General features: G+C 36.3%; 1 non-coding gene across 1 annotated transcript; it reads right to left on the reverse strand.

Annotated features, from left to right (window-relative positions):
* Nucleotides 1-941: 941 nt before the first annotated feature.
* Nucleotides 942-1,014, reverse strand: Trnar-ucg (transfer RNA arginine (anticodon UCG)). The gene has a single exon. It is a non-coding gene; the product is annotated as a tRNA-Arg (tRNA).
* Between the last annotated feature and the right edge of the window lie 23,294 nt (nucleotides 1,015-24,308).

The raw sequence follows: 24,308 nt of genomic DNA on the forward strand, positions 1-24,308 counted from the left end.
CGATGAAAATCCGGATCATTTTCAAGTTGTTGCTCAGCCCAATTCATGAACATGCGATAATTCTGGTAGTCAAGCGGCTTCACTTTTTGTATCAATTTGATCTTGTAAAGTTGTAGGCCAAGTTCTTTCCACAAAATTCGCCACAACGACGTCACAGAGAAGCCCAACGCTTGAGATCGACGTGTGAGAGACTGATTTGGGTTTCCTCAATTGATACGCTAGCAGCAACTATATTCACGACACTGCGGCATTATTTTTCTCACTGTCACGGAAACATTTTTTACAGTGCTTGTGGATCCAAATTTTTTCCTCTAGACGCTCAATTGTTGATCTGAGAGTACGATTGTGACGCCCATTAGTTGGACGTAGCGCTCTTAAAGTTGAGGCCACTGACTCCGAATTTCGGTAATAAATTTTAATAATTTCGACTCTTTGTTGGATCGTATATATACATATATATATATATATATATTATTCCATAATGAAATGGCAAACCTTACTGAAGAGAAATGTCAAAAGAGCGGGGGAAAATATGGCGTCGTTTGCTCTCCCTATAGGTCCCTATGGAAAACAACTTATTACACTGGATCACTCATACATAATAGACTCCTTTATCATTGCTTTATTCACATAGTCTTGAAAAAGAACGATTTTCCATGTACCTACTTTCCAGCGAAGGGAAAATTAAGCCAATATTCTAAAAATTTTGCCATATTCAGATATTGTGGAGGAGTTTTTTTTTACCATAATTATATTCGATTTGTCAAAGAGTAGCGAATAGAACAAACACTTGGTATAAATGCAGTAAACAGGGGAAAATCAAATAGAGCTTGAATGGCACTTTATTCTTTAAATGCAGCTAAATTACCTTTGCCAAGCAAACAAGTTAAAATAAAAGAGTTTAAAAGTATAAAAAAAACAGCAAAAAACTATTTCTGTTGCGACCGTGACAGGACTCGAACCTGCAATCTTCGGATCCGAAGTCCGACGCCTTATCCATTAGGCCACACGGCCCCTGAAAGCACGCTTGACTAATGCCACACTTCAGCGCTCGCACTTGTGTTTGAACAGCCGCAGACAAACTTCTTCGGCATATTTGGGATAGCTAGAAAATATTTGGCACGGCGGAAGGAAAAAAAAGAGTAAAAAATTTCGTTGTTTGCGGATATGTGTTTACATATGTATAAGTAGAATTATGTACACAGTTATATATATATTTATGGGCGTATCTATGTTTTCCAAAGGCTGAAAATGGTATTTTAAACCTTTTAAGCTTTTAGCATACGGACTAAGTCATATTTATTAATAACCATAAATTTGTTAGTGTTTGTGTGTTAGTAGCGGAAGAAGAAGATCTCAGCCGTAATTCTTAACGGATTAGTAATGTTTTAAGTTATTGCGATGCTGTCAAGTTCAAGTTGAACGGATTTATTATGAGGGATAGATTAGGAGCAACAGTTTTTAGGCAAATAAAGTGCTGGATTATTGCCAAAGAAAAATTTCGTATAAAATTTGATTAATGATATTTTAGCTTATTATTAATAATTTTTAATTCGTTAGTAAATTTAATTTAATTCAGATTAATTTTCATTTGCACTATTTAATTTGATTCTAGAATTCACTTCCCTTCAGTCAATTTTCCATTTATATGTTTTGTTCCTCATTCGCCGTCTTCATTTAGCGTATTACAGCCATATTTTCATTTCCAACGTTTCGTTTCCATCTACTCGTTTCATTTCCCACTGTTGATTCGTTTCCACCAGTTTGTTTCGTTCTAATTTTATTTCGTTCTATGTTATATTCAAAAAGTTCACATTATCCATGGTAAATACAATTTGATTTCAAACTGGTGTTTCATTTCCAATTGTTTGTTTCAATTCAATGTCGTTCTAATTTCATTTAATTCCATTTTGTTTTCATATAGTTCATATTACCCATAGTAAATGAAGTTTCATTTCCAAAAGTCGTTTCGTTTCCACCTGTTTGTTTCATTTCCAAGTGTTGTTTCACTTCCACTTGTTTGTTTCATTTCAATCTCGTTCTAATTTCATTTCATTCCATTTTGTCTCCAAAAGGTTCACATTACCCATGGTATATAAATCGTAAAAAAAGGTTTAGTTTCATATTTAATTATTTTCCCATTTCATTTCATTCCATTGTCAACATTCCTGTTTGAGAACTTTTTAGTGTCTAGAACTTAATTTGAGTTGATATTAATTGTATTGTCAGTTATTAGCTAGTGCGCCTTTTTCAAAAGAACTTTTATTGTTGTTGTATATTTTATTTCCAATCCGTATCCACTTTTTAGAGTCTATATTTCAATTATTTTGAACTAACACTACTAAGTTTAATTTGTTATCCAATTCAATTTAGTTCCAGAGTATAGTTTTCGCTGTGTAATGTTCCATTTCCAATCCGTTCCACTTTTTATCTACTAGAATTTATTTTGGTGTGAGTTGAAATGATTGTGTTGCAATTTCCTTCCAGTGAACATTTTTTGAAGTATGTTCTATTTCCAGTTCGTTCCACTATTTATCTCCAAGAATTTGTCCTGATTCGAGTGAAAATTATTTGTAAATGTATTCAATTTATATCCAAATTGAAGTATGTTCTAGTTCCAATCCGTTCCACTTCACTTACTTTTTACTTTTTTTCTGAACTTCTTTTTCATAGTATAAAATATAAAATTTCTTGGAGTTGTGTTTCAATTTCATTATATTCCATTCATATACATACATATATACATATGTATATTTCACTGATTTTTTTTTAAATGTATGAAATTGAATTTTTATTTGGGGTTGTTTCATTGTCACTCACTTGATTCCAAATTTTAATTTGCAGAAACTTGGTCATCATCTTCACTATCTTCCAATCTCCCTCGTGTTAGGAGAAATCATCACCAAACAAATCAAACCATAAAATTTCATCCATAATAACTTCAATTTATGTTTCACATTTATTTCATTACGTTTCTTCATGTGTTCCATATGGTTCTTGGCGCTTTGAAGCATCAGTGCCAGCGCTCAGACTCAATCGCCCTTCCTCGGTCTTCGGTTTTACAACACCTGAGCCAATAAATCCACTTTTTTATAGTAATCAGCTCATCTATTGTTGTTTTTGCTGTTGCTTTATTGCTTCTGCTGATTGCTGTTCCGCTGTTCTGCTGTTCTGCCGCTGCGGGCTTATTTCCGTTGGCTTTGCTTATCTCGCAATCAACCGCTATATGTGTATGTGTGTGAGCGTGTGTTGACAAATGGGTGGTTGCGTATGTATGCGTGTAAGTAAACATGTATTTATGAATGTAGGGGTTTTTCACGTTTTTGTTTACTAATTTTTTTCTTTTAATTTTTTTGTGTTCCCATAAAAGCGCGAATGTCTGAGGGTCTATATGTTAGGGTCTATATGTAAGTGTTATATATGCAAATGATTTATAATTTTGCGTTTTTTTTTTTATTTTTTATTCCTTATACCCTGCACAGAGTATATTAAGTTTGCCACCAAGTTCGTATTGCCTTGAAGAAAACGTTGGAGACCCTAGAGACTATATCCTCTGATATTGAAATATCGATCTGAAATTTTGCATACGTCCTTTTCTCAGAGAGAATGTACTAATTTATCGGATTTACCGATATCGGACCGCTATAGCATATAGCTGCCATACAAACTGAACCATCAAAATCAAATTCTTGTATGGAAAACTTTTTTATTTCTTAAGATATCTTCAGAAAACTTGACATGGATTATTTCTCAAGACAACAGCATGTCGTCACCTAAAATGCAAACCAACGTATCATCAAAAAAATCTCATTAAATATATGTATGTACTATAAAGTTTTCAGCTTTCGCTGTCAGATCTAACCTAAATATAACCAATATATAACCAATGTATAACCAATATATAACCAATATATAACCAATATATAACCAATCTATAACCAATGTATAACCATTTTATAACCAAAACTCAAATTTTATTTCAATATGAGTGGGTTCTATTTATCGTTTTTCCTTCGCCTGTAAACTAATGAAAAGTGATGTTTCGTTAATTTGCATTTTAGGTGAAGATACGGTCCGCCTGTACTGTTCAGATCGAAGCACTATGGCATATGGCCGTCATAGAAATATAGCCTTTTATGCTATGAGAAATGCATCTGTGTAGGCTATTATAGCTTCGTTGCATTCGAAGTTAACGTTTTGTCTGGTTCCACATTGCAATTGCGCCTCTTCTCCGCCACCTCGAATTTGCTCGTTATTTGCCCATTGCTCATATAACGTTGGCCAAAAATCCCTTGCACCAACCGGCATGCATCAACAGCCGTGAACGAAGTCAATCAGACAGTGGCAATCGCGCTTTAGCGGCCTTTAAGGGCATAACAGCACCCCTAGCCGCCACAGGTCACGTACTAGGCCACATTGGCTGGTCATTAAGGCCGCAAGGTGTGCGAGCGTGCACGTCATTATGGAACCACACACTTACCACCAACTGCCATTATGGCGCTGAGCGGTGCTCAACGTGTAGTCCATCCATTTTATTAGCATTTTAGCCGCACCTCTGAGTGTGTTGGCACTCATCGTTCGCGTCGTCGTAATTTCCCGTACGCGTATTAAGGAAGCAATTTGTTAGGAAATACCCAGCCAATTGCCGACCGTCTGCAGTCAACAGCTAACAAGTAATTGTTCTGCTCGTTGTTTTTGTTGTTGTATTTTGGCTTTATTGTTGCTGCTGTTATGCGCCTTTGGTGGTCGCATTGTTGGGGCATTTTGTTAAGCGTCGTTTAGTCATTCCGTCATTTGCCTCATGCACTCACACATACAGGCACTCACACACAGCGACATTTATAGCGCTCATATTTACAAAGTCGTAAATTGAAATCCAAATTTTTGCTGCTGTTGTTGTTGTTGTATCTCAATTTGTTGTCTGTGCGTCCATTAAGCATTTTAACGTTGGCATAAAATAGTTTCTATTGTCATTGTTATTGTTATTGTTCTGCAGCTATCGCTCCGATCGGAAATTGAGTTAGAAAATTGCTCTGAAGTTGCGATATTCGCTTTCAAAAATCGCGAAAGTTAGCAGGTTTAATGAGAAAATCAACATTGTAAAGTACTTTTCCATTTATATAACGCATAACGGAGTTAATGAAATCGGATTAGAAACAATTTAAGTTAGTGTCGTTGCTGGTCTTTCAAATCCGCGGAATTTATGCGGAGAAAAATGGTAAGACGGTGTTTTTTGTTGTTGTTGTAGTCAAGAATTATTCAAGCCAATCTTTGATTCAAAAGGGGGGTTCTCTGCCGAGGCTGTTATTTAATTTTCATTGGAGCGTTTTTTACGTGGTGGATCCCAAACCAAGCGCCAACCCTGGCAAGGGATGGTTCGCCTTCTCACTTTAGCTCGCCTTCAAAAGGATGTTCTTTGACTACCCAGCAGATACTTGGTCTAGGATCGGAAGTCGTGACCTGCTTGAGCCGTAAGTAAAAGAATCGTTTCTGACCACTCCCAAGTGAATGGCAATCAGAGAACTTCCCTCACTTGCGTGAACTTCTAAATATGATTTCATCCTTTGATTCCCTGTTTTATTGTGAACCGTATTCCACTGAGAGCTGTCTGCATCTAGCCCTCCCACCACCCGTAATACTGCAAACCTTTCAGATCACACCAAACCTGCTTCTTTTTTGGCTCTACAACTCTTGGCCGATCTGGGCCAAAACCACGAAACTTCGCCAATTGCTTTTATTTCACGCCAGTTGTGCATTGCAAATGAAGACAGGTCCATTGGATGCACGGCGCATTCGTTAAATTTTTATGCATTTAACTTCATCCACGCCGCCGTATTGGTGATACTGTTTGCGGTTCCTTCTTCTCCGATACTCATCGCTCATACCAACGGCCCAAAAATCTTGCGAACCAAGTGCCTTCTTATCTCGAATCGTCATGGACCACGTTTCTTCGCCGCATAATAGAGCGAGTGTAATGAGAGACTTATGAAACGTAATTTTTCTTCATCGAGAGATGGAAAAAGCAGATCCTCAATCGCTTACCGCTCCCTGTTGGCAAAAGCTATTCTGCGGTTGAGCTCTCAGCTTAGATCCCATCAAATACAAAGCATTACATTCAGTTTTGTCGGTGATACCCAACCAGCCAGATTTCTCTTATGATATTTAGGTTATATAGTCATTATGGATTCAGTCACAATCCGATGCAAATATGACTTCTTTTTGTTGTGTTTAATCAGCATTTTTGGCATGCAAAATCAAGTTCCATCATCTCTTGGCTACTTTTCATATGCCATAAAATCTCTTCGTCCTTGAAAGATCCCCCTGCTTTAACACTGGAATGTCTGAAGTGACTTCCGAAGACTCAGTGTGCTCCTCTTATTTTCTGTGATAATCTTCATCGAGTAATGCTTTCAGTTTCTCGTTTCCAAAGCGTTCTTCGTCTTAAAAGTCAAAATTGCCACTTATACTTAATTGATGCAAACCACTTCGCTCAGCGAGAGTATGTTCTTCGTCAACTTATACCAATATACGGAAGCTTCCGGCTGAGGGTTTCTTCATTTTATAATAGTGAAGAAAAACTTCCCAAAAAAACTTCCCTGAAAACAAAACTTGTTGAGCCTAAATTAATGACATATACTGAAAAGACACAAGAAGACAGTAGATACAGAAAGAATCCCCCGTCATCTACTAAAATAGTATTTCCAACAGCGAAAGCAAAATGCGGAGAAGTTAGATTATTATCGACCTGAAACCAATAACAGGGGTTAATTGTTCCTCAAATTTACCTTCCGACACTAAAGCATTGTTACCCTAAGCAGTTTTAGATCCGTCAAGTCTTGGAGAATGTCGAATCGAACAACAAACTGGCATAAGTATTAAAGGCAGAAATAATATCAAGCAGTTTTGCCACTTTAATGAGATTTCCAAATAATATGTTGTTATTTATTTTACTGGATAACTTTTTTGTTTCTCTGAGGTACATATTTTTTGAGAAGAGAGCAGAGAAGTATTACTGAATGTCACCGAAAATTATTTCATTGAAAATTAGATGTAGCAGAGAGCTGGAAAGTCCATAGCTCCGAAGAAAAACTACCTATCGCCAAGAATAAAAAGACAATGAATTAGAACCAAGTTTTAATGGAGACTTCATAAAGGAAAACCAGAGCTCAGAAGTACAACAGCTTTAGTTTTTAGAAGAGACCTAGCGAAAAATTTGGGAAATACCAGCTGGGCACGTATATATGTGCTTTTCAAAGCAGAGAGCACGGATCCTATCCAGTATATCACCTTCTTATTCCAGCGTGTATTAAATTGGTTGGTATTCACTCGAAGATAATAGCCTGATTATCATATTAAGCCGTATAGTGTCCTATACTAAGGCAGTAAAAAGTGTATTCTCGGTTGGTAATTTCGGTTTATAAGTTTTTACTTCTCCACAAGAAAAATTTACAAAATTTCTGTTAAAATACAAAACCTTATTTCTACATAACAGAATCAATTCACAAGACATTGATGATATTGTTTATAATAAAACTCTTCTTCGTCAAACTTTTACTTTTCAAAGTATGACGAGGAGAAAACAAAGAAGTAGAATGTCTGCAATTCCTGGCACGTGTTGTAACCAACATAACGTGACAACAAGATTTACACACGGCTCGGTGAACATCAGCGCACACATATTAAGGATTTTTGAATATAGACTCTCAACGGTTTAATATTTTTATACTACTCCTTACTCTCTTTTGGTCATGTATGTATGTATATACACCAGCAGGATTAAAGAGATCTGCTTAACGCTTTGAAGGCTATCACATAACGGGTCAATGAAAAAAATAACGAATGAAGATATGAATTTCAAAAAGTCTGAGTTAAAAGAAAGGCAACAAGAAGTGAATTGAGTCTGGCGAAATTTAGCAAAAAGAACTGATAAAAATGCGAGACAGTCGCGGTGGCTTCATGATAAAATTAAATGTCACAAAATGTCAAGCGAAAGTGGCACAATCGAGTGGAAAAAAAAATTATAAACTACAGTTTACATTTACACCAACACTTGTTACTGGCGCCAGAAGATTTTCTCGAGCGCGTTGCACTCAGACGCCATTGAACTAAGTGTAAATTAACTAAAAGCTTTTTGTTGTAACTAGAGCGACCGACTTGTTGCTAAGAATGCTAGAGATGGAAAAGCGATTAGATAACTGTCTGTGCCACTAAAGAGATGACAGTTTAAAAGTCAAGACAGTCTAGAGTCGGAAATGAAATGAAGCCGTGAATTGTTTAAACTAGACAAGACTAATGGTTGTTCTATAAGGAGTATTATTATAGTCTCAATTAGCAGTTTGAGATTGATAAATAGAATCTGTAAAGAAAGTGCTTCGGGCACTTCGCTCATCTTATGATCAGCATAATCGGCCTACTGAGCGTACTATTCGCAACACCATCACCCGTTTTGAGACTCAGCATTCATTATTGGATAATATTCGACCGAATTGACTACGTCCAACACGTAGTGAAGAAAATTTAGAAGCCGTAGCTTAGAGTGTCCACGAAGACTGTGGAGAGTCGGCTCGGTGCCGTTCGCAGCAACTTGGACTGACTTATGGAACGCAATTTGAAAGAGATAAACTTCAAAAAATAAACGTCAAATAATGTTATTTCGAACGATAATCCGCATTCCACATTAAATTTTAAATTTCTGTGTTTTTTCTTGAAAAAAGTAGGGAACCTCGAAATGGATCACCTTATATAACTTTTTATGTTGAATAGTATTAAGCATCTTAAATATTATACCATTTTAATACGGAATTCTACCCATAATGTAATTAAAAGCCACAATCGGTTACCTTGACAACCGTCACAGCGGCAACCGCCAATTAAACACAGAAAAAACTTAAATAACATTGAAAAATAATGAAGTCCACAAGGCGCAGCGACATAACGGCACAAAAGAAAAACAAATAATATTTTGCTATAATAACAGTGTCTTTTTATTGCCGCAATAATAACGAATTAAAGGTGCGAATTGACTGCGGCATGCCAACCTGCTTCTGTGGCGGCTGCCGGACAATGCCGCGGCGCACACCCATATTTCGAGGGACCCGCCCACAACGAGTTCGCGTTACGGTAGAAATGTCAACAGCGCAGTGTTGTTGTTTTCCTGTTCGAGGACTGTTGACAGTAGTCGGTTTTATTGCCTTGCATATCTACAAATGTATGCGTGTTTGTGTCTATTGAGTATTGCACCTGTGCTGCCACACTGTTTTTGTTTTGAAGTGAATGGAATGCTTTGTATGCAAATATTTACAACTATGTACCTACATACATACATATATGGAAATTTGTGTGTATTTATGGAGTTGCTTATTGATATTTATTCTTCGGCAATGAAATTTGATTTTATGCGGCTCGAATATCCAATAAAAAATATCATAAACAAATAAAATGTTATGCGCAGAACTAGATCAGACAGAAGTGCAATTTCCCCGATTGAGTCATCATATTGTAATCATAATTTCCTTACATTTTAAAAATTCCGTTACTTCGAGTATCATGTAGCAGTAGTTATGTGATTGAAATATGTGATTCTGTAAATTATTCTGGCGGGTAACGCGTCGAATACTCTCAGAGCTGGAGTCTTTTCATCCATTCGGACGACGTGACCTTGTCAACGCAGCCGCTGCCTTTTAAGTCTGAACATTGACATACGTCGTATATCTCGTAAACGTAGTATTCGCCGTTCGCAAAGGACCATAAATCTTCCACAGAGCCTTCGTCTCGAAATTTCGTGACGTCGACTTATCAGATGTTGTAATTGTCCAGCTTCCTATATCCTATAGCAGGACGGGCATGATGAGGGATTTGTAGAGGTTGGTTATTGTTCGTTGAGATAGAGGGAAATTTTATTTCAATAAAAAAATTTTTAATATTTTTTTTTTCAATTTGTTCCAAAAAAATATTAAACAGGTGGCAAGCCTGCTCAATATATTTTCATTAGTAACACTTCACAAATCTTTGTAATTTATTACACATTTTCAGAATGATTATTATTTTTTTGTAATATAATACTTTATTAAATCAAATTGTATTAAAATTTTTAAAAATATGGTAACCCTTCTCAAAAATATGTATGACTTCAATAGTTAGCCATTTGAAATTTCTTTAATTTCCTCTCCATGTACCTATACATAATTCATTTTGCCAAATTGAGCTTTATTGCATTTTGTTAAATATGTGGCAACTCTTTTGCGAAATTTCTCGTCAAACATTTTTCCTTTACCGGCTAGTTTGTGGCTTGTACTGTAGTATTAAACTTTTATTATAAATAAAAAATAATTTACTTAAAAAAAATTGCATGCTGGTGGCAACTCTTTTCAAAACTGTCTACTTTGAACATTTTTTTTACACCTTTTCTTAGTTTAAGGGTTATATTGTAGTAATAAATTTTCTAAATAAATAAAAAATAATTTACTGCATAAAAAAATGCATGCAGGTGGCAACTCTTCTATGACATTTTTTCAATTGTAATATTTTTTAAACATCTTCAGCCCAGCAGTTTTTCTCTATTTTCTATTTTCTATTTTGAAAAATTTTCGTATTTTTTCAGCAAATTTTAAAACAGGTGGCAACCTTTTAATACAGTTTTTGGTTTAGTTGGTAGAAACTAAACTTGAGCATATAATTTTATTAAAAAATTGTTTGTAAATAAATAAGTAATCGATTTTTTTCTTTACAGCAATATTTTCAAACAAAATTTGGTAAGTTTTTATTTACTATTGAAAAATGAAAATAACATGATAACTTTGCTTTGGAAAAATTTTTCAATAAACAGCATTTACGCAATATACTTAAAGATAACGTGTTTTTAGATACTATATTTTCGACTTTATCATTTGAAATGTCATATCTTATCACTTAAATTTTCATTTACATTTTCGAATCTGAAATTGAAGGGAATTTTGAGTTCAGTGATCTCTGCGAGCTACGAAACAGGGTGGGAATTGACTTCTGATATATGTACATATATATTATATATGTATATATATACTATCAGGGGCAAAGCCGGAAGAGAATTTGGTGGGGGACTATAAAATGTTGTACTTGCAACTCAGAGTACTTTACTTGACGGAATGTCACTTATGATAGAAAGTTCTTAGTTCGCCTCCTGTGGATCCACCCCTGTATACTACATATCATATTTGTGGTTAGGAAATGCAAGGCCAGCTAGTAGTATATATACATATACATGTATATTTATTTGTATTACATATACCCACAAATACTCACCATAAATAATTATTTATTCGCACTTGTAGGCACATACATATGTACGTATATCCCTGCTATTAAATTTTTATAACCAAAACATTGAACTGAACTTTGCTCATATTTACAGCTATGCCTACTTATCATTGTCAAAATAAATGTCAACAATAAAATTAATTCATTTATTATATATATTTATATATTTTTTGCCTTTCATGTTGCTCTCAGTTTATCTTGTTATTGTTTACCTTATTATTTTGATTAATATCACAACAAAAACATTACGTATACAAATACATACACACTGTTTCGAGAGGAACATTTCCATTATATTTTGGGAAAAATGTATACTTACAAATAAAAAAATTCTTTTACGTTTTATTTTTTACTTAAAATATATTAAAGTGGGTATTATAAATTTTTTAAGTTGTTAGCTCTGGCAAGGAATATTTTCCAAGTGATTTAAAAAATACATTATGTATGTTACAAATATAAAACAATAGAAAATAAATATTAAATTTCATCTGAAATTTTTGGCCATTTTCTACAAAGAAGCTAATACAAATATCAAACAATTTGAGAGTCTAAAAACCTTTAAAAGCGTTTATCAAACATAAATTTGCTTAAACGTTTTCATTTACAATGACTTCTCTCAACAATTATTCCATAGGAGATCGCGTATCAGCAGCTGAGCGCTTAAAATGCATCATTTACATACACAAGAGAGAATATTTATTATTTTTACCGAAACGGAGAGTTGCTTTTTCATTGGGGGTGTTTTTTTACGTGGCGGGTCCCAAACCCAGCGCACAACCCTATGCAGGGGATGTTTCGCCTTCTCACGTTAGCTCGCCTTCAAACGGATGTTCTTAGGCTACCCAGAGGATACTTGGTCAAAGACCGGAAGTCGTGAGCTGCTTGAGTCATATGTAAAAGAATCGTTTCTGGCCACTCCCAAGTGAATGGCGATCAGAGAACTTTCCTCACTTGCGTGAACTTCTACACATGACTCCATCCTCCAACGTCCTTGTTGACGTCGAGAAGCTGCAATCACAACAGACAGCCGAACGATTTTCTACTCGGCTTGCACTCCTGCTCTCTGAGAGCACTCGTCAACAACTCGGTATAAGGGAACTGTGGGACGGCATTTCAAACTCCTTACGTACACGTACAGCTGCCACCGAAAAACCATTGGTTTTCGCGAAAGTGCAAAAGAACAGTTTGTACGATGAGGCGTGCCTGTGTCGCAGCGGAGAGAAAACAGGCTGCCTACCTCGCAACGTTACGATCGACCACAACACGTTGCGGGATGGGATAGATACCGAGAGTTGAAGAGGAAGCGGACGCATTTGCAGACAGAAGAAGAAAGAGGCCGAAATGCGTGAGTACGAGCAGCTTGATAGCTGGCCGACAGGGGGGTAATGCTCGAAAATTCTACCGAAAAAAAATGCGGCGACTTAACAGGAAGGTTTCAAGACCGGAGCATGACTCCTGTAGATAGAACCCCCAAGAGGTGATCTAGCCACCGATGCCAGAGCATACTTAGATTATGGGGGGGGGGGAGGGAACGCTTCTCCATCCTGCTGAATGGCAGTGAACACATAGCACCAGAGAAGGCGAACCCGATCCCACCCCAATCGATGACGATGGATCAGGACGTTCCATTGCCCGACCATGAACGAAGTTCGAATAGCATTTGCCCGACGCCTGAAGAAAAACAAAGCGGCATGGGCAGACGGATTGCCGGCCGAGCTATTCAAGAAACGACGTCGGCGAAGAACTGATAAGGAGCATGCATCAGCTTCTTTGCAAAATATGGTCGGATGAGAGCATGACCCAACGATTGGAATTTAAGTGTGCTATGCCAATCCATAAAAAAGGAGGACCCCACACTCTTGCGCCAACTACCGTGGGATTTAGCCTCCTCAACATCGCGTACATAGGTTCTATCGGCGTATTGTGTGAAGATTAAAGCCCACCGTAAACAACTGATTGGACCTTATCAGTGTGGCTTCAGACCTGGAAAATCAACAACCGACCAAGATATTCACCATGCGCCAAATCTTGGAAAAGACCCGTGAAGGAGAATCGACACTCACCACCTATTCGTCGATTTCAAAGCTGCTTTCGATAGCACGAAAGGAGCTCGCCTTTATGCCGCAATGTCTGAATTTGAGTATCCCCGCAAAACTAATACGGCTGTGTAAACTGACGTTGAGCGGGACCAAAAGTCTCCGGTCAGGATCGGAAAGGACCTCTCCGAGCCCGTTCGATACCTAAACGAGGTTTCAGACAAGGCGACTCCTATCGTGCGAATTTTTTCAATCTGCTTGCTGGAGAAATTATTAGAGCTGCAGAACTGAACCGAGCAGGTACAATCTTTTATAAGAGTGTACAGCTGCTGGCGTATGCCGATGATATTGATATCATCGGTCTCACACCCGCGCAAGCGTTAGTTCTGCTTTCTCCAGACTGAACAGGAGGAGGCAACGCAAATGGGTCTGGCAGTGAACGAGGGCAAGAACGAAATATCTCCTGTCATCAAACAAACAGTCGGTCGCACTCGCGACTTGGCACTCAACGTCACTGTTGACAGTCATAACTTTGAAGTTGTAGATAATTTTCGTCTATTTAGGAACCCGCATTAAACACTCACCGAACAATGTCAGCCTAGAAATCCAACGCAGGGATTACTCTTGCCAACAGGGTGCGTACTTCGGACTGAGTAGGCAATTGAAAAGTAAAGTCCTCTCTCGACGAACAAAAACCAAACTCTATAAGTCGCTCATAATTCCCGTCCCTGGCTATATGAGTGCAGAGCTTGGACGATGACAACAACGATGAGTCGTACGTTGCGAGTTTTCGAGAGAAAAGTTCTCTGCGGAAGATTTATGGTCCTTTGCGCGTTGGGGCCACGGCGAATACCGCATCCGATGGATACGATGAGCTGTACGAGAGATACGACGACATCGACAATAGTTCATGCGAAATTAAAAGGACAAGCGGCTACGCTGCTAGGTCATGTTGTCCGGATGGATGAAAACACTCCAGCTCTGAAAGTATTCGACGCAGTAACCCCGCCGCGGGAAGCAGAGGAAGAGGAAGACCTCCACTCCGGTGGAAGGACCAAGTGGAGAAGGACCTGGCCTCGCTTGGAATATCCAATTGGCGCCACGTAGCGAAGAGAAGAAACGATTGGCGCGCTGTTGTTGACTCGGCTATAATCGCGTAAGCGGTGTCTACGCCAGTAAAGAAGAAGAAACGGAGAGTTAAGAATCAATGCAAAATCTTTTCCTTGCGCTTTTAAAATTTCTTAATTTATGATAATTAATTGCCTTAATTCTTCTTTCCTTGTTGTACATTTCAGTCACGCAACGGTTTATGTCTCTTTTGTCCGACTGCAGCGCTCGCTGTCAACAATGATTACTGCCGACTTGTGTGTGTGTGCGTGTAGGCATTCGGCAACATTTACTTTCGTGGCTGCTGCCATGGAAATTTTTAACAGTCCTTTAATTAAATCAGTTAAATGTTGTTAATAAATTTCCTGAATTACAAAAAAAAACAAAAACAAAGTAAACAGTAAAAGCGGAAGAATTGTCGGTCGGAAGCAGAGCGTGTTGACTTAAACGGTGAAATTATAAGAAACATTTTATGCTGGATGTTTTAGGGGTCACATACGCATCTTTTATCAGAGCCCTGAAAATGTCAGGCATTTTTAAGTACTAATTAGCCATCAAAGTTAGGTTTGAGATCTCTGTCGTATTTTGTCCGGTTGTAGTACAACTCCAGATTTGACTGACACAGTGTCATTTCTTTCCTCATTCGGGTTTTAGTTGGGGCCAGTCCACTTGAGCAAGTTGGAGCAAACTCCAAGGGCTCGCGCTTCCCGAGGTACAAGAATTAAGTTTCTGGTCAAATCTTACCTGCTACTAGTTGAGCTTCCATACTGCTCTCTGATGCAAAAATGCATTCAGAGGCCCATGACCCGTAAACAGAAAACCCAAGGATATTTTTTGATTTCAAGGAGGCGTTTGACTGCCTAAGCTGGGATTAAGTGGTGCAACGACTAGAGAAGCTTGGCTGTCCGGAAGTTACGCCTCTCTAGTCGGCATAAATGGAAGTCTGGAGATCGACGTGGTTCATTGCTCCCCGCAGGGATCAGCGGTTCATATATTTGGAATCTGATGACGGACTCTCTGCTCGGACAACACGAGCCCCTGTATAAATGTTGTGTGTATGCAGACGAACTTCTACTTCTTATTGAAAGTCGCTCGCGATCTGAGCTAAAGCGGACGGGAGGACAATATTTACATATTGAAAATTCTTGGCGTTAAGGTATGGGGGTAGACATATCGATGGAAAAAATGGTGGCAATGCTCCTTGAGGTCAGATTGTCGTCGTTTCAACCACTATTGTCGGGGTTAACGAGGTTACCATCACATATGTGACGCAATTCAAATACCTAGGGCCGACCATGAGTGAAAGAATGTGTTGTATTTCACACTGAATGTGAAGGATCGACAGCAGACAATTGTAGGCAAAGTAAAATGCATTTTACGGAGTGAGTGGGGCTTCGGACGCAGTGCTGTTTTAGATTTTGAAGAATAAATTAAGATTTCTAAAATGATTAGGAAAATCTTACTATTTGTTGCCCACCCAAACGAAAATTTAAAATGTGGTTTAAACCGTTTCATGTGGTTTCCCAAGCACACCTTTACAACAGCTCGCATTTGAATGCGATTTTCATATAAAAAAATTACATATTTTAACTTAATCTTACACCGAGCGCATCACGGAGAAAACCGCGAATAAATGACGAAGAGAAATTTTAAAATTACTTACTTGGTCCGCAATTAAATGAGGATAATCAGCCAGCGGTGAGCAACGAACAGTAATTAAGGCAACGCGTGCAAATTAAAAAACTTTGCAACATTTCGCTTTTCATCAACGCAGAGCGAGGGGAGGTGGGCTAAAGCCAACGACAAGCAAATCAACAATAAAACCGAAATGAAATAAGCAAATGTAGAAAGAGTTTTACATAAGGCAAATGCAAATAGAGAGGGGCAAACAACGAAGGATCAATGCCCAGCAACCGAAGGGTAGCGAGTTGCAAACGATGAAAGCGAAGAGAAACAAAGAAAAAACTTTTTATCGAACACATTGAAAAAGCAATCAAAGTTGTTGGCAAATAGCAAAATGAAAGTTAAGCAATTGTTGCTATGAGTGTATGCGTGTGTGTGTGGTTGGCAATATCATAGCAAACTGAGAAAATTGACAGCTGCCAAAGGTGGTTGTTGCGGTGTTGTTGTGGTTGTTGTGTGCGCGCGTGTGTTGACTTGGCTTCCCAGTCCAAATATTGGGGTAACCATAAATCTTCGAGCGTTGTTGTGTCGAGATAAAATGTTGGCAAGCATTTATGCACACATACACACACAGTCACATACACGCACATATACTCATGCATATGCATGAAACAAAAGCACATAAAAATTCATCCGAATTCGACACATTCACTCACACATTTCGCATTCGCTTGAGCATTTCGCCTTTATGGCTGCGTGCGTGTTTGCACGCTTGTTCGCCGCTCAAAACTCGACGAGTATGTTGCATGCGATGAGTGATGATGCGAAATTCAATACAAACATTGTGATGAAGGCACATCACCCCATCGCAGTGATATTCTATTCATAAGGATCTGTAATCAAATGTCTGTATGTGTATGTGTGTGTGAGTAGTTTTATTGCTGTGTTGTACATGTGCATATATTTAAGGGTTAGGGTGTTCAATGTTTTTCAAAAAAAAAATTATTTAACAAAAGCAAGCTCTTAATTTCTTAATCTTAATATTCTGGAAATTTTCCGGTCTAAAATTTTTTAAAATTTTTTTAAATTAAAAAAAAAAATTATAATTTTTTAAAATAAAAAAAAATTTATAATTTTCTTAAATAATTAAAAAAACTCTTGTTTAATTATTTTTAAATAATTAAAAAAAACTTGTATAATTATTTTTAAATAATTCTTTTAAATTATATTTTTTTTAATTTAAAATTATTTTTTTATTATAATTTTTTTCTAATAATAAAATAATTACTTTTAAAATTTTACGCAATTAAACATATGCATCAAATGCACTGAAAGTTCATTCAAGAGCCTTACAAACTGTGTGTTGCTCATACGACACGGTGTACTCCGTCAGTAAATTACTGAGCCTCAATGCACTTGATGTACATCTAACTTTAACTGCGCATAACTTTTGAATATTTTATTGAAAAAAAAAAACAAGGTGACCTTTCTTTTAGGGAACCTCGAACTGGATCACCCTTTACATACATATATGTATGTGCCTGTTTGCATATTGCGGCATGATTGTATAACATAGCTGCCGACACGTTTTTAGCAACAAATAAGCATGCCATCAAAATTGAATTTTTTACACACAAATATGCACACATATACATACACATGCTCCCTGTCATGTTTGCCACAGCCATCGACCGCAAATTGACGTTTGCGGCGTTTGTGTCGTTGACAGGCATCGGTGTTTGTCATGTAAGTATATGTTCGTGTCAACGCTTTGATGATTATATTAAAAGGGAAATATTAGAAAATGTTTGAATTTGTGTGTGAGAGGTTTTGGCGGCTCGGTGGTGCAATTATGTCGCGCAATAAAAAAATTAACGGCGTATTCGACTGCGTTGCGTGTTTAACTGTCATTTGGTGGATCGTGAAACGAAGTCAGGCTAAAAAATTTGCTTAAATATTTATCTCAGAAATCCAACTGCCTGTCACCAGACGGCTGAACTTGGTGGAAAGCTGCATTTTCTTCAATAATTTCAAAAAAGTGGGAAATCTTCGTATGAGGTAGGTCTAGATAAAAACACAGTTTTAAATGTATTCACCACAAGTTCGTTAGGATAATTAATAAAATTCCCATCCGCTTCGCTAGGTTCGCCGAAGTTATACGATCGAGATATTTCAATCTCAGTCCGGTAAAACCTTGCATGCAGAGGAGAAAGTGCTTGAATTTAACCTCTTCTACCTCCATATAACTTCAGCAACACATGTCTGACAAAATATTTGGTCGCACCACATTTGAGCCTATGGGACAATGTCCATTCACACCATCTACACTTGCGGCGAGATTGGTTTCGATAAGAGCAATTATTTCATAGGAAGAGTACCAGAAGAATTTCGCAGCGACACAAGTTCTAGTTGTTGACTAGAACTTACCAATTTCTCTGAAGATCCATAGGTTCAGCGTTATAGCGCATAAGAAGAACTGAGCTGCAACTCGCTGCAAATCGGTTGATATTGGCTTATTGGTGCCCACCTCAGTAAGCTCATCGGCCTTGCAGTTTCTGACGATTTCGCAGTGATCTAAAGCAATTCAGAGCTGAGATCTTATGCTCTACTGTGTCTGCGATGAATAATTTTTTTTCGATTTCAACTATTTGAAAAAAAAATGTCGTAAAATTTTCACTAAAATTTTAATTTTTTTATAGAAATGTCTGCTAAATCCCTTTATGCCTTCATACAGGTTCTAAGTTAAGATTTTAACTAAAACAAATATTGTTTTTCTACAGATGATCCTGTAAGGAGTTGTCCTGTCAACGCGGACGCATATTTTTTTCAAGGGGTCACCGAAAATGGCCGAGTTTAAAATACTATTTTCCAAAAATGTTAGAATTTCTTTTCAATGGTGTATGTTTGTATCAATAAAAAATTCTAATAAAGGATTTAATTTTTTATAAGAGAAAAAAATGTTTGAAAAAAGGCTGTTTTTCATCCGAGGAAACCCATGTAACCCCTTAAGATAGAGTCTTATAGTTGAATAGTATTTTATTTTTGGAAAAATTAAGCAATAAACTCTCAGAAATCAGCCTTAACGTTTCCATCAATGTATGAGAGGTCAGTGTCTCTACTGTATTTGCGATATGTGGAATGAAAAAGACACCATTTCGTAATGATTGTTCTTAATAAAATGTAATCTTCAACATTTTGGAAGCTTAAAGATATTCTTATACATACATTAATACATATGAGCTCATTTCTAAGCGTATTTGTCTCAAGTACGAGTATTATATGAAAATTTAAGTCATTTGCTGTGGTATCAAAAAACTCAGAATCAAGGCAAAAATACACATTAACACACACACACACGCACAAAAATTAGTACCAGAAATACACGGAATTAGAGCATATTCCAAAATGTCTCAATTATTTCGATTGTCCTTGCGCATAAGTGCTTGTTGTTATCTAGATACTTTCAGATTTTATTAACCTTCTGGCGAATGGCATTGCTAGCGCGACTACAAGCACAAGTGTATACACACACGCACATACACAAGTACATATGCGTCGTTATTTGGGGAAAAATAGGATTATTTATTTCCACTAAGACCATCTGGCACATTTCGTGCGCATAAACACAAATCTTATTACATCCTTAGCGACGCATGAGATATTTAGCAAGAAACGAATAGCGAACGAGACAACAAAACAGTCGACAACAAGAAAATTAGCCAATTTTAATGCGTGTATATTATCTTGCCAAGCTGCGAGGCGGTGTGAGCGGCGGTGTGAGTATAAACATCCTGTAGATACTTCATCGCAATGATTACATCTAAATAAGTATGCGAGATTGTGGGAGGGTGTGTGAGCGTGTTGCTACGATGTGTTGCCATAAACTTGTGTGGGGCTGGTAGGAAAAAGGAGATGGAAGGCAAAACTAAAAAAAATTAAATTAATAAAATTAAAGTGAATTAAGTTAAATTAAATAAATTAAAATAAATTAAGTTAAATTAGATAAATTAAATTAAAATAAATTAAATAAAATTAAAACAAATTAAATTAAGTTAAATTAAATAAATTAAATTAAAATAAATTAAATAAAATGAAAATAAATTAAATAACTTAAATTAAAATAACTTAAAAAAAATTAAAACAAATTAAATTAAATTAAAAAAATTAAAAAAAATATAATTGAATTAAATTAAATGAATTAAGTTAAATAAAATAAAATAAAAAAAAATATAAAAATAATATTAAAAAATAAATTAAAATAAATTAAATAAAATTAAAACAAATTAAATTAATTAAATTAAATTAAAATAAATTAAATAACTTAAATTAAAATAACTTAAAAAAATTAAAACAAATTAAATTAAATTAAAAAAATTAAAAAAAATATAATTGAATTAAATTAAATGAATTAAGTTAAATAAAATAAAATAAAATAAAAAGAAAATATAAAAATAATATTAAAAATTTTTTATTAAAATTAATGATTGTAGTTGTTTTAATATTTTTTTTAATTACCTACTTCACTCTTTCTAATTGTCAATATTTGAGCAGAATATTCAATCGGGCACCCTCACCTTATCCTACAGGGTATACTTTTGTCAGGCTTACAAGCAGATAACGCTTAAGTATGTATGAAAACGAGCGCTACATGTTATTACATTATTAGTGGACTCTTATCGTTGGCGCGCACAAGCCCTGCGCAGATTATTCATGACATTACACACACATGCATGCATATTTACAACCACATAAATAAAAATATATCCATATATGTGCAGCATCACCGCCTTCCTTTGATTGAAAGTGTGAGCTGCCGAGCATTTGTTGATTGATGGTGCGACATTACCTGCAGGCGGCCCAAGACAGCAGCTAATTGCGAGCGCTAATCTCATGCGAGACAATTTCATTTGGATTTGCGCTTAAAGCGTGCTGCTCCCTTTAAACTGCACATGTATTAAGTAGCAGAAATATTAACTTGCTCGAATGTGCTCTTGCGCGCATTTGCATTAGCTACCTTTATTATTATTTATATTGTGCAATAATTTGATAAGCAGTTCGGAAATCATATTAGTTTTTGTAACGTTTAAAATCCAATTTCCGACATGTCTGTATCATTAGTAAAAATTCAACGCTTTCACCTTCGAAGTCGCCTCGTTGCTAAACATCGAATTCATAAAATTCCACGCGCGTTCTAAGGTTGCGTATACGCCCTGGTCGCGTAGGCGGTTTGTTGGCACGGCAATGCGAACTTGAACTGTTGAAGAAATGTCAGTGTGCCAGCAAAAAAAAAAAAACAAAATTACAACAATGGAATTATTCAATTTGCTCAACGATGCCCTTGGTTGTTGTTATTGTAGTTGTATATATGAATTTCTATATTACAGACTGTGGAGTGACAAGCTGTTTATTTGGAAATGCGTACAAACGAAGGATTTTCATTATATTCGTAGCCAATATCAGGCCTCGACGCGTTCGTTTGTGCATGCACACACATATGTGCGTGTTATTTTATTTGCGCATATGAATAAATAAATAAATTTGGGCATATTTGAAATTCTGATAATGCACGTTTAAGGTCTTTTGTATTTTGTATTGTGTCTTCTTTCGATTGCTTCATTACAGGCATGATGGGATATGTATGCAGATATACCCCGTAATCATATGTATGCACGCCTGTGTGCTTCATAGCTTGTTAATTTGGTATATATGTAGTATACTGCAAAATTTTGTTCATAAATTATTTATAATTTAATTCGATATAAGAATAATTTTAAAATAATTTATATATTCTTCATAAGCAATTTAACAATTTTTTAAACGACTTGGATTTTAGTTTATTGCAATATTTCTTGTTACTTGACCTAGAAATAATAAATTTACATATGCTTTTTATTTTTTTTTTTCGTTATTATTTTTAATTTTTTATTCTATGTTTTCGTATTTATTATATATAGACTCCTTTCAACGCACACCTCACAGTATTTATTGGAAACTTACCAGATACAACTAATTTTCGGTCAAACGAAACTTTGTAGAGTGTGTGAAGAGCTTTATGCTTCAAATTAATACTAATATCAGGTAAAAGCTAATAGGAAATCAATAATATAATGTCAGTTTGTATGGCAGCTATATACTTTGGTGGTCCAACAGAGACAATGTATTCGGAAATTGTAGCGTTGGTTTTGGATAATATTCGGTATCAAATTTTGTGAAGATATCTTATTAAAAAACGGCATTCCATACTAAAACTTGATTTTAATTATTCAGTAGCTGTATCTTATAGCTGACTGACATCAGCAGATTCAACAAAAGGGCAACCTGTTGAAGAGGAAAGAACGTGTGCAAAATATTTTAAACACTGAGCGACTAGTTCACCTATATACTAACAGAAGGACATGTCTAAATCAACTCAGTTTATTACGCTGATTTTTCATAAATTTACTTTATAGAGGCCCATGCCAAACTTAAGTCTGCTTAGAGTTGAGAAAACTGTTCACAAGTCGCTTGAAATGAAATGCAATATATATATATTCGATTTTTTCAAGCAATGCGGTTCCATAGAACGAAACTGCTATTAATATGGGAAAACTCTGTGATAATACGAGTTATGATACTCTGTTTTTAGAAAACCTGGCATATAAGTAACCATGATTATCAATTAGTTGGTGGCTACGTAGAATCGTTAGTTGTCTTAGGGGAGTCTGCTTGTGACTGATTAGCTGCTGCTTGTTAATAGCGTCAATAATGCCGATTTTCGTCTCTAGCTGCCTTCATGAGTTGCCATGAAGTATATTTTTCAGGTAATAATAAACCAGACTAGATATCGTTTTATCCTGATTATATCGGATTAGGAGCGTGTTGGGTGTCCATTGTCTTCTTGCATTGGACCTCTATACCCCGCGTGAGCTTAGCAGGCGCTGACCAACAACTACTTCTTTCCGACTGTTTCTAAAATTCATGAAATAAGTAAAAAAAATTGCACCAAAAGGGATTAATCTGTAGTTCATACCTCCATGTTTTTGCCACATGAGCGGAATGTGAGAATCGGCAGTAAAAGCTTTAAGTCCAATTTAAAGAAAACGGTTGGCAATAATAAATTCAATTACGAGGAGTTCCGATTTTACAGCTCTTACATCTGGACATTTCTTCTGGACATTCCTTCTGTACTCCATTACTGAGGCAGAAGGAGACTCACTCACTTCAATAAACCAATGGAAGAAGGTTAAGATCATCATAAATTCAGCCATGAATGGAGGGAGGATTACACCAAAGATCTCCATAAAAGACATCGGTGGAATACAGTCCAGAAAGAACCGAGAGCAGGAGATGCTTTTCTCCAACTGAATGGCGACTAGGCCGCATTGAAGAGGTACATCGGGGACGAAATATGACCATTTCGTAAGAGTAGTAGATGTAAACTGGCATACTAGCTCAAAATTTGTCTAAGCTAATGCAGAATGCAGGAGATCAACTGATCTATCTGCTGTCAGTAAGCTTCATCTTGCCGCAATCGCAGGAGTTTCTACTGGTAATTGCTCATGATGTGCATTAGGCAACTGTTAAATGTTTGTGGGACACTAGGTTAAAGTTGAATGGAGGAAGATGTAGTATTAACATACAATTATTTTCTTTTCCATTATCTAGCTTTTGCAACGTAGGTTTAAACGTCACCTAACAACATACCTTAACCTAACCCTACCTAATCTATCACCAAGCTTGATTTGGATAATGGGGAGTTGTGATATTATCAGAGAGCGTCACGACGTTATCTCCTACCTAAGCAGGCAATAAAACATTTCAGATCAAGTTGAAAACGCATTGAAGTGCTAGAATTTTCCTTATCAAAACTTTTCCCAGAATTTAATTGTTTTGCTGTAGAAGCACCTCTCAAACTAATTTTAGAAAATTAAGAATTTAGGAAAATTATTAGAGTTTAATGCGAAAAAGGGTTAAGTATTAGAGTTAACACCCAGAAGGTAGCGTCGGAGACCCTATAAAGTATATATTTGAATGATCAGTATGTTGAGCTGAGTCGATTTAGCCATGTCCGTCGGTCTGTCTGTCCGTCTGTTTGTATATATACGAACTAGTCCTTCAGTTTTTAAGATATAATTTTGAAATTTTGCAAACGTCATTTTCTCTTCAAGAAGCTGCTCATTTGTCGGAACTGTCGATATCGGTCCACTAAACATATAGCTGTTATACAAACTGAACGATCGGAATCAATTGCTTGCATGGGAAACTTCC

The sequence above is a fragment of the Bactrocera dorsalis genome, chromosome 3 (assembly GCF_023373825.1).
Source record: "Bactrocera dorsalis isolate Fly_Bdor chromosome 3, ASM2337382v1, whole genome shotgun sequence".
Classification (NCBI taxonomy): Eukaryota; Metazoa; Arthropoda; class Insecta; order Diptera; family Tephritidae; genus Bactrocera; species Bactrocera dorsalis.